We start from the raw sequence: 12199 nt of genomic DNA on the forward strand, positions 1-12199 counted from the left end.
AAATGAGGAAACAGGCTTAGACAGGTGAATGAGCTTCCCAAGGTCACAGAGCCAAAGGTCAGAGAGAAGCCTTGAACCCAAGTCTGTCTTCGAAGCCAATATTCTTAACCACTTAGAGGTCACGCCTTCTCTCCCAAAAGAATGAATGAATCATTCAGGAGATATTTATGACGCCCCTGGCTGGAGGGTAGGCACTGTGCCAGGTGTGGGCGATCTTCCGTCTTCCGGGAACAGGGCTAAAGGTCCCACCCTGCCCGCGCAGTCTGGCGGGGAGGCACGCAGGCATTAGGAGGGGCTGGGGTGTGTAGGGGATGGTGCCACGTGCTGTGGGCACAGCAACCAGGAGAGCAGGCTTAGTGGGCACCTGGGGAGGCCTCCTGGAGGATCTGGATTGAGGTTGGGAAGAGGGGTGGGGAACGAGTGTGCAAAGGCAGCAGTGGTTCCTGGATCATCTACTCCCTGGGCTTTTGGGGCTGAGATCAACCTGTGGGCACTGCCCTCTCAGTAGGAGCTGGGTCTTTGCTGGCCTTGTGGCCACGGGGTTCCTTCACCTAGAAGGCAGGACCCTGGGGAGCCAGGGCTGCAGTTTCACTCCCATCCACAGGGAGCGCCCTTGTTTTCCCGTTGATTTTCTGGACCTGGAGGAGAAAGGAGAAAGGGTATTAATTACGCCCCTTGGCGGGGGAGGGAATGGGCACTGGGCCAGGGCTTTCACTGCCATTTCTCATTTAACTTAATCTTCACAACTACAGCTTTGGTAGGACTGAGCCCATTTTCCAGGTGAGGACACCGGGGCCTGAGGAAGGACAGGGTTCCTGGTTTGGGAGGGAGTGGTGGGTTGGACAGCCCACTTGCGCTGTCTGATACGGCTGCTCTGGCAGCAGCAGACAGGCGCAGCTGAGGCCAGCCTGGTTCTGGTGTCAACCCCAGTAGATGCAGGAACTGGAGTGAGCTGGAAAGAGATCTTGTCAATTTCATGTTCCAGACCCTTCAGTGGCGCGAGGAGCCGGAGCACATGAGAGCCGGAGCGCATGTACCAAAGCTACAGAGCTGCAGAGAGGAAACAAAACTTCCAGCACCTGCAACAAGATGCATGGATTTTGCTTATAATGCTGAGGGAAAGCAGCCAGACAGAAAAGAGCGCAGGCTGTGTGATTCCGTTTATAGAAAGTTCAAAAAACAGGCGAAACTACTCTCTGCCGTTAGCAGTCGGGATGGTGGTTCCCGTGGGGGTGGTGACTGGAAGAGGCCTCTGGGGGCTTCGGGGGGCTACTCATGTTCGGGTTTTGATCTCTGTGCTGGTTCCTCGGGGTATGTTCACGTTGTGAAAATTTGTGGCATTGCACACTTATGATTTGTGTAATTTCTGCATGTTTGATACACTGCAACACAACTTACAAAAACAAAAACACGTGCCCAGCGCTCTGGAAGAAAAGCCAAACTCCGTGCTGTGGTGCACAAGGCCCTGCTGGCCTCGCTGGCCTGGCCTGCCGTCCTCCTCCTCGCTCACCGATCTCCCGCCTCCGGGCCTTCTGGTGTTCCTGACACCTGCCAAGCCATTTTCCGCCTCAGGGATTCTCACTTGCTGGTTCCTCTGCCTGGAAAGCACTTTCCCTGGTCTGGTCGAGACGGTTTCCTCCATCCTCTATACTTCGCCCTTAAGAAGTCACCTCGACAGAGAGGTCTTCCTGACTACCCCACAGCATGCTGTTTATTTCCTTCAAAACACCAACCATAACCTGCAATTATTTTATTTGTTTGTTTCATTTTCTGCATCCCCTGCTAGGCTAATAACTGCAAACACATGGCACACTTACTACGTGCCAAGCACTCTACTAACATTGTGTTAAGGCGTTGAGGCCTCACCCCAACCCCATGGGGAGATACTAATCTTAGCGCTGTTTTACAGTCGAGGTAATTGGGGCTCAGAGAGGTCATGTAACTTGCTCATGGTCACAAAGCTGAAAAGCAGCATAACCAGGATTTGAAGCCAGGTAGCCTGGCTCCGGAGTCTCTGCTAACTCTGCACTTTGACAGATCTTGCCTGTCTTCTTCCTTGTGGTACATCTGGGACAGTGCCTGGCACACCATAGGTACTCAGTAAATGTTTGTTCTGTGAATAAATGAATGAATGACTGAATGAAGTGCTAGTGGGAGGTGGGGGTGGTGCTTGGGTCCTAGGGCGCGTGTTGAGGACAGGCGATGTGTAATGGTATCCGGAGTCCCAATAACGAGGAAACCAGGGAACCGAGAGCAGATGGAGGGTCTGAGATAGCTGGAATTCACTACAGGCCGTGGTCAGGGCCAAGGCCTTACCTGGGCCTTGATACGGCCCACTTTCAGCCTCCTCTACAGACCCTGCAAGGCAGAGAAACCATTCCCAGAGGGAGCTCTGCTTTGAGGGTCCACACTCTATCTGGGATCCCTAGCAGGATGTGAGCACCCTGGCAGGTGATGCACCCATCAGGTGATGCTGTGGTGGCCCCAGAGAGGATGATATGAATCACCTGCCTCTGGCTAGAGGCTCTCTGGACCCTTGAACCTTCCCCAAGATAAGAGATCCCGTGCAACTTGGAGTCCAGGTTGTGGCTGCAGGTCGGTGAAGGCCCTGCATCATTACCTCTCTTGAGCCTGTCGTGAACTCCCCAAGCTCCAGTAGCTGGAGTCAGCTGCGTCACCAGTTCCTACCATCTTCTTCACCAGCCTGTCCTGGTGGGGACATCCTTGGCTGTGGGCCTTGGCTGCTGGCACCATCTCCCAGCGGGGCACCTGCTCATTCTTCATCAGCCTCGGGACAATTGCAACCAGTTCCCGAAGAGCCAGGGCACCTCAGGTGAGGCACTGGCCTGAGGTCTGGCCCAAAGAATGCTCCGTCCCCACCCCATGGGGATACTGTGTGCGGAGTCAGTTCCATTTACAGATCAAGAAACTAAGGCCCAGAGGAAGGAAAGGCCAGCCAAGGCTGCACAGCTGGGGGCTTTGGAGACAGGACTGGAACGTGGGCCCCAAGGCCAGTGCTCTGGTGAGCAGCTCTGCATCGTCCAGGCCCCGGGCTGCTGCTTATCTGCCCTGCATCTTGAAGCCTGTGCCCACCGTGGGCCCAACTCTTTCATTTTTGGAGAGACCCAGCCTGATGCTCCTTGGGCATGACCCCTGAGGTCAGGCAGATGTGAACCTGAATTCCCATTTCAGAAAAGTGACTTCACTTCCCCGAGCTCAATACCCTCATCTGTAGGATGGGGATGAAGCCATTCTCACCTCACAAGTTGGAGAAGTGTTATCGTGCCTGGCGTACAGCAAGCCCTCGGCACACACGAGCTGCTGCTATTACCCCCCCTTGCAGATTTTCTTTTAAGTAATAAAACAGAAACAGAATTTATACTTGACATTGTGCAAAGTGCCTTCTTGCCCGTTACCCCATGTAACCTCACAACAGTTGGTGATATTGGGGCACACGGTCCCTGTTTATGGAAGGGAATGGATAACCGAGGCAGAGCACAGAGAACTTTCCAGAACTCGCAGGCAGAACTGGAAGATTCCTCTGGGGCAGTCCTGGCTTCTGGCTGGTGGGAGGAGCTGTGGGACTCTTGTGAATGGCTGAATGGGAGTGAATGTGGCTTCCAAGACGTCCACAGTGGGGACCCATGATTCCAGAACTACCTCCTATAGCACAGAGTGTGTATGGGGTAGGAAGGGGGGAGTCACCTGGCCCCCAAGCTGACGTGGGAGGCGAGCAAGAAGAATGAGTTGAAGAAGGGAGCTGGCCTTTCTCCGGGCTCCCTCCCAGAAGCATGAAGCCTGGCAAAGGGGGTGGGGGAGGGGCTGAGCTCCCTGCCAGACCCCAAACTGGCTGGCTGGATTCATGCCCCCCATTACCTCATTTACTCTCTGCCGTACTCCAAGGCAGATGGGGAAACGGAGGCTGAGAGAGCAGGAGCAGGAGTCAGGCCATGAGTTAGCAGGTGGGGATGTGGCACCCTCTCTCCCCACCCCACCCCCACACCCAGCTCCCTAGGCTGCCCAGCACCTCCCCTGCCTTTTCCCAGGCTATCTGCCCCTGGCACCCCCTTGGCCACTCTCTGCTCCTTCGTTGGCATCTCCAACCTTGACCTCATCTTCATCGTGATGAACTACAGTGTGGGTTTGAGGCACAAGGATGATCAGGGGAGACCAGCGGGGACCCCAAGCACCTGGAGCCTGGCAGGGAGCAGGGAGAGCTGCTCAGCTCCGCGCCTGGGACTGGGACCTCTTAACCACTCAGCCCCCGTGGCCCCTGGGGCTGGGCTGGTGCTGCAAGGGATGGTAGCAGGCTGTTGGGGAATGTGGAGATGTATAAGAAGGAGCTGAGGAGGGGTCAGAGCGGGCAGAGACCCTCACATGTAACGAGCATGTTGATTTCACAGGAGGTTTGAGAGCAAGAGGCTCCGGAGGGTGAGGGGTGGCAGCCTCTGCGAGAGGCTCTTCAAAGACAGCCCAGTGCCTCTGACCCAGTTTGGCAAAGGCCTACCACATCCGACACCTGGAAAAAATTATTGCCTTCAAAATACGAAAAGAAAAGAAAATCCAAGTTAATATTTGATCATGCACGACTCATAAGCTGCACCTCAACATAGCGTGATAAAGAATTCTCTTTACTGTGAAATGTGGACCCAGTTTGTGTGACACATTGTGGGTTGGGGCTTTCAGGAGAGAGAGGAGCTGCGTCCTAGGAAAGTCTTCAGTGGCCCTGGCCCCACAATTCTTTCCCCACTTCCCCAGGCCTGGAATTCTCTTGGCTCAGTCTGTTCCAGGGGGTGAGACCAAAAAAAGTGTAGGCACTGTTGCCAACAGGGCCCTATTAAAATAGGACAAAAGAACCACAGGAATGCATCTCCTGACCCCTCCCCAGGCCCTGAGCCTCAGGGGCGGGGGGCTGCCCTCCCCCAGGATGCCCGGGGAGAGTGTCAGGATGCGAGGCAGCCACAGAGCATTTGGCGGTGGTGGCAGGTGTCATCAGCAGGATGCTGGGCAGCCAGCTCACACAGAGCCGGAACAGTCCTGGCGAGACGGAGGGGCATGAGCTCAGGGTTGGGCACAGAGCCCAGGAAGGGGTCGGGGGACCCTTGGGCTGGTAGGGCTTGGCACTGCCCACCTCCAGCTACATCACAATGCCTCCTATCTGGACACTGACCCCCTCTTGGCTGTAGGCCGTCCTGGCCACCCCTCAGGGCCTAGCATGTCAGAAATCACGCCATACCCTCCCCCTCGAGGGAGCCCGCGATAGGGTTGGCATGGATGCTTCCACGGGGGAGGAACGACTAAGTAAAGATCCTTCTTCAGAGTAATTCTTAAGACTCCGTTCTTTCTTTTTCTAGCCTGGGAGGTGGCAAAATATTTTCTCTAAGTGTCTGGGCAAGCCAGAAATCACAGGTCAGATATTTTCGTTGTGTTTTCTCACCATCACGTCAGCCTCTCATCTAGCCCTCATCATCCCTCGGGCCATACACTTTAAGCTTCAGCCACGATGCCCTGCTGACTATCCCCCCAACACACTAAGCCCTTCCTTGCCTCCAAGCTTTTGCTCAATGTAATTCCTTTGTCTGGAAGGCCTTCTGTCTGCTTCTCTCCATGTAAACTCCTCTTCATCCTTCAAAACCCTTTCCTGTGAGCTCTTCATAACTACCAGTCTCCTCTCCCACAGTACCTGGACCCTTCTGCTAGCACATCACGTACAGTGTCTGTCCTGGAGGTGTTTGTTTCTGTGCCTGTCCCTCCTGGATGCTGGCCGGTTGAGGAGTAGATGCCATTTCTTAGTCATCTCTCGATGCTTCAGGCCAGCATACAGCAGGTGCTTTGTCAATATTTAAAAATCAAGTCTGCTGGGGCTGGCCTGCTGGTGTAGTGGTTAAAGTTTGGTGCCCTATGCTTCGGCCACCCAAGGTTCACGGGTTCAGATCCCAGGTGTGGACCTACACTACTCATCAAGCCATGCTGTGGCAGCAACCCACATACAAAATAGAGGAAGACTGGCATAGATGTTAGCTCAGGGCCAATCTTCCACACCAAAAAAAAGAAAAGAAAAGAAAAAGAAAAAAACATCAAGAACCCACATTTATGAAGGCCTTGAGTGCCAGGCATAGTTCTCAATGTGTTACATATATTGACTCGTTTAACCCTCCCGACACCCCTGCAGTGAAGGTTCCTTTATCGGCCCCTACTTTACACATTCAGAAACTGAGGCATAGAGAGGTTAAGAACTGTGGCCAAGAAGATATGGAAACAATCTAAGTGTCCGTCAACAGATGAATGGATAAAGAAGATGTGGTAGATATCTGAAGCAAAAAGTTGACTTGGGGGGTCTCAAGAATTGCAATTGAGGAGACACAGATTCCAGTAGAAACTCAAATGTGCTTCAATTACAGGAGAGAGACTCAGGGTTTTTACGGGGAAAAGGAAGGAAGAGGAGGTGAGTTGTATTAAGGAAGAGTTCATCGGTGCCAGGCGAGGTAAGGCTAGGTTCGAACTCCCTAGGTTGGCTTAAGATTCGGTCATCAGCAAAGTCCAGTTTTATGCGTCCTTACAAATGTGCTATTCTTGTCCTTACTGACTCTTGGAATGTGGGTGGTTTGGTCCAATTTGGAGGATAAGGAAAGCAATACAGTGGAACAGCATTCAGCCATTGGAAAGAAGGAAATCCTGCCATTTGTGATAACATGGGTGAAACGTGAGGACTCAATCCTAAGTGAAATCAGTCAGGTAGAGAAAGACAAATACTGCATGATGTTACTTATATGTGGAATTAAGATAGGCAAACTCAGAGAAAGAGGGAGTGAGGGGTAGTTGTCACTCAGTGGCTGGGGGTGTTGGGGAGACAGGGAGCTATTGGTCAAAGGATACAAAATTCTAGTTATAAAATGAATAAGTTCTGGGGATCTAATGTACAACATGGTGATTATAGTCAATAATACTGTATTATATACTTGAAAGCTGCTACCAGAATCAATCTTAAATATTCTCACAGTAAAAAAGAACTATAATTCTGTGACATGATGAAGGTGTCAGCTGACGCTATGTAATCATTTTGCAACATACAGTATATTGAAACAACACGTTGTACACTTTAAAGTTACACAATGTTAGATGTCAGTTATATCTCAAAAAAGCTGGGATAAAAAAAGAATTATTTTTGGGGCCGGCCTGGTGGCGCAGCAGTTAAGTTCGCTTGTTCCGCTTCTCGGCGGCCTGGGGTTCGCCGGTTCGGATCCCGGGTGCAGACATGGCACCACTTGGCACACCATGCTGTGGTAGGCATCCCACATATAAAGTAGAGGAAGATGGGCACGATGTTAGCTCAGGGCCAGGCTTCCTCAGCAAAAAGAGGAGGACTGGCAGTAGTTAGCTCAGGGCTAATCTTCCTCAAAAAAAAAAAAAAAGAGTTATTTTTAAAGAAAGAGTGGTTTCTGACAAATTATAAATGAGACCGCATAAGGGAGTTCATCTACTTGATGCTCACAGTTTGACTGTGTTTAAGTGTGGTGTCTACTTTTATCTGGTGAGAGAATAAATCAAATGATTTTCCACTCGAAAAAAAAGAAATGGGGCCAAGAACAAACACTAGCAGGTGGCAGAGGTGGGACTCAAACAAATGAGTAACAAGTAATAATAATAGGTAATGAGTTGATGAATGAACAGATGCGTAAAAGGACTAAAAGGAGGAGAAAAGCAGATGAAGGGGACTTCCTCAGGATTAGGGAGGAAGTGCTCCTCCTCAGAAATGAAGAAAAATCCTCCAGCTCAAATCCAGCCTTTTAAGAAAGCAGTATCTGCTTTCTTCTCCCACTTCTTCTTGTTACTGCCTCCTACTCGGGAGCCCAGAACTCTCCGTGTAAAATTAGCAGACCTGAAGGAGTGTGAAGGAAGTGCTCAGCATAGCACCCCACACAGCTGTGACCCCTGAGGGTGGGTGGCTGCTGGGGTCCTGCAGAACCCAGGGACGGGCCATGGAGCAGTCCCTGGAAAGGCCCTCTGCCCACAGGCTCAACACAGGGATGGACTTCCCCAGTCTCCCCTTGGGGATGAGGTGCACTGTCTCCCACGCCTCCTGTCCCGACTCCTCCGGGCTGTCCCCTCCACGCTGCCAGCCGCCAGAGCAGCAGTTCTAAAACCCTGCTGTGGTCCCTCCCGTCTCCTACTCGGCCTTGCCTGCTTCTCTGTCACGCCAGGTCCTGGCCCCACTCTGCCTCCCCAGGTGTTCATGCTTCCTCTACCCCGCCAGAAACTCCACTCTCCCCCCACGTCATCCACTCCCTTTTTCTTGCTCATCCTTCAGGGCCCACCCAGTTCATTTCCCCGCCTCCTCTGTGAAGCCTTTTCCAACTGCCAACAAGTAATGGAAACCCACTCAAGCCAGCTGAAATAAAAGAGTGGGATTTACCAAACAGATTTAGCATTTCAAGACACCCTGGGGACAGCAATATAGCCAGATGTCTATAAAGGACAAGGCTCAATGATGGAGAGGCAGCTAGGAGCCCAAATGGCTCCCCTCTGGGGCTCAGATTCCTTCTTCCTTCTCTGCAGCCCCTGATTGGGGAGATCGGCCACCCACTGCTCTCCAGTTAACATCATCTTCTCTAATTCCAACCTCCGCCACATTATCAGGAGAGCTCTGATTGGGTGGCTTGGACCAGGTGATCAGCCCTGCTCCCGTCGCATGTCTCCAGGAGGCCGTCATGTGGTACAAATATGGCTGCCAGGCCTGCCCTCCAGGATGAGGGGAGGAGTAAGGGATGCCGATGGCCCCCAAATGGTGCTCATTCCTCATGCTCACTCCTCCTGTGGAATTCTCTCTCTTTGCTTGTGTTTACTGCACTTCCTTTGAAACTCCATTTAAACTCAGTTGCGTTCTTCTGCTTGCTGCTTGAATTGGTTGTGTGTGTGCCTATCTCTGTGCACAAGCCCTCTTGAGGAACCCAGCACGCGGGACAGACAGACCCCTGACCCCTGTCTTAGATCAAGGCCTCCATCCTGAACCTCTCTTCAAGGCCGGCTTCATGGGTGTACAGCCCGTGTGTGGTTTAATGCTCTGCTATTGCCGTCTTGAAATTCTCAGTAATTTTTGAAGAAAGAGTCCAGCATTTTCATTTTGCACAGGGCCCTGCAAATCAGGCAGCCAGTGCTGCCTCTCTCCTTGCCCCACCTTGAGCTCTTCTTCCCAACCTGACTGTCTTCGTCTCCTTGGGCTGCCATAACTACATCCCACAGACTGAGTGGCTTAAACAGCAATCATCGATTTTCTCATAATTATGGAGGTGAGAAGTCCAAGATCTAGGTGCTGGCAGGGTCGGTTTCTGGCTTGTAGAGGGCTGCCTTCTGGCCGTGCCCTCACATCACCTTTTTCCTCTGTGTGTCCTGGAGGGAGAGAGCTCTCTGGTGTCTCTTCCTCTTCCTATAAGAACACCAGTCCTATCGGATTAGGGTTCAACCGTTATGACCTCATTTAACCTTAATCAACTCCCCAAAGGCCCTATCTCCAAATACTGTCACATTGGGGGTTAAGGCTTCAACATATGAATTTTGGGGGAGACGTAATCCAGTCTGTGGCATGGACCTCAGATCCTGGCCCCTTTGCTTGATCCTATGCACAGACTCACACCTTGGATCTGCCAGGTGGCACTGTCCCTTGGGGTTGACCTCTGGTTTTCCTCATTGATGACTCTCCTTGTCTTGGGTGCCCGCCCTGGGCCGAACTTGGCTCAACCCAGTCTTCCCTTGACCTTGTTGGACACAGCCCTCCAGGGCCCCGGTCCCCCAGGCCTGGAGGAGGTGAGGCCAGCCAGTCTTCACTGGGTAGGGAGCAGTCATGCCCTTCAGGGACTTTGTCGGCCTCCTGGAGGGTGCTTTTCCCTCCTGCCTAACTCATATGCAACCTTCAGGGCTCGTGGAACTCCCTGCTCGTCCTGCCTGCCATTTCTGCCCTTCTCCCACTGCTCCCATGGAGGGGTCATAGTTCCCTCCTATGTCATAGCTCACCCCGTTAGAACTCCCCCATCCAGTCCCACAATGGCCAATTTCGTGCCTGTTGGGCCCACTGGTCCCTTTATGATGACAGGGACTCTTGTCACCATCTTCACTCTGGTGCCTCACATATGGTGGCCACAGAGTGGACACAATAAATGATATGATGCTCTTTGAAGGTGTGGCTTAGGCTTGTTACCTCTGAGCCCCTTCTCCCGGGTCCCTTTCTGATCGTACCCAGAAGGTGTGCAGTGAGGACCATCTGCTGGGACAGAGAGGGGGTTGTTTCCTTCTAGACCAAACGAGGGAACCATTTTTTTGGTTCTTAATCATATGGCTTTTAAGAAACAATGACCCCGGATACCCTCAGCTGGTCCCTTTTGCTTGTTATTTGCAGTCACAATCGTCTTTAAGAAATATATTCATTAAATTTTTTTAAGTTCTAGAAGCTATGCAGTTATATCCTCAATGTACCATAAATCAAACAAATGGCTGTAGTTTAAGATTTAAAACATAAAAATTGGTATGAAAAACTGTAACTCTAACTCTGTAAGAACTGGACTCAGCTCGCTAGCCCGCAATTCTGCTCAACGGCAGCAAAATCCGTAACACATATCGCCAACTTGGCACTGGGCACCCTTTACAGCCTTTACACTTAGACTTTGTAGCCTTTGAGAAAGTTTGCCCCATATTTTTGACTTTGGCTAACAGTAGGAAATTCACTGCACTTTGAAACCCAGTGCAATATTTAATCAATAATCATGTAGCCAAAGTCTCATAAAATAATACTTGATGTGATACACTGATATTTTCTATTCTATTCCTAGTTTCTGTTCTAACCTATGCTGTTTTATTTGATTCTATTCTGTTTTGTCGACCCACTGAATTTCACCAACCACTGGTGGGTCATAAGCCAGCTTCTCTCCCCGCCCCTCCTCTTCTCCCAGGGCACATCCGAGCGTTTAGGCGTGGCTCCAGCACCAGGAAAGGGGCCCCGGGTCCCCACAACCTTCTCCGCCCTCCCCCTGAGGAGGATCACCCTCAGCTCCTGGATGGTGGCCTCTGCACAACATTGGCTGTTGCTGACCAGGGCCTGACCAGGCCTCTGTCAACATGGCGACAGGTCACATGCGTGTGGTGTCCTCCCTTCGCAGGTCCAGGCCCTCGGGGCCTGAGCTAGGGTTCCTAGGGGGCTCAGGAAACATTCAGAAGCTCTTCTATCTCACTGGGGTGCAGGAGTGGCAGCTGAGGGCCGAGGCCGGTCTCTCACCTGTCTGGTTTGACCTCAGGCGTGGCTAAGTAGCTATCCCTGAGGCCTGGAGGCCTCCCAGCTGTCCCCGGAGGCTAGGGCCTGGGGCGGTGGGGGATATGCGGGGCTGGGGCACATCTGAGGCCCCTAGAGTTTCTCTTCCGACCTGCCGGACACGGGGGACGGCGGCTACCCCCTTCCACTCCCGGGCAGTTGTGAAAAACTTTTTGCTATGAGACCTCCAAGGCCTGCAGCCCTTCATTGCTCAACAAACCTCTTCTCCCTGAGAAAGCCCCACGATAGCAAGCTCCTGCCAGGAGAAGCTTGTTCTCGAGGCTGTTGTTTCTGTTGTGGGCTTTGAAAACTCCAATTTGAAACCCGAAGCTGAGCAAGACTTCTTTGTTCCCCTGAATCCACCCTCCTGGGGCCAGTGCTGGGGAAGCCCGGCCAGCGGCCAGTGCTGTGGGACCGGCCCTCTTCCTCTATTTTTACGTGAGATGCCGCCTCAGTGTGGCTTGACGAGCAATGCTAGGTCTGCACCCGGGAACCTGGCCTGTGAACCCCAGGTTACCGAAGTGGAGTGCGTGAACTTAACCACTATGCCACCAGGCCAGCCCCTATTTTGCTGTTACTTTTGCTGTTTAGAGCCAGCTTGCCTGCGTTCACATGCCTGCTCTGCTATTTACTAAGTGTGCGACCTTGGGAAGATGAGTTATCCTCTCTGTGACTCAACTTTCTCCTCTGGAAAATGGGAGTAACAATTAACTCCCATTAATTAATTAACTCACAGAGCTGCGAAAATTACATTTAGGGAGAGGCCGGCACATGAGGAGTGCTGTGCGGAGTTGGCTGTGATCATGGCACTATTCGTACTGCGAGGCTCCTTCATACTTTTTCTTTATTGTGGCATAGTTTCTCTCCAGGCTGTCTCATCTTTATTTCTTTTTTTAATACATT

Source organism: Equus quagga, chromosome 17, assembly GCF_021613505.1.
Source record: "Equus quagga isolate Etosha38 chromosome 17, UCLA_HA_Equagga_1.0, whole genome shotgun sequence".
In the NCBI taxonomy this organism is placed as follows: Eukaryota; Metazoa; Chordata; class Mammalia; order Perissodactyla; family Equidae; genus Equus; species Equus quagga.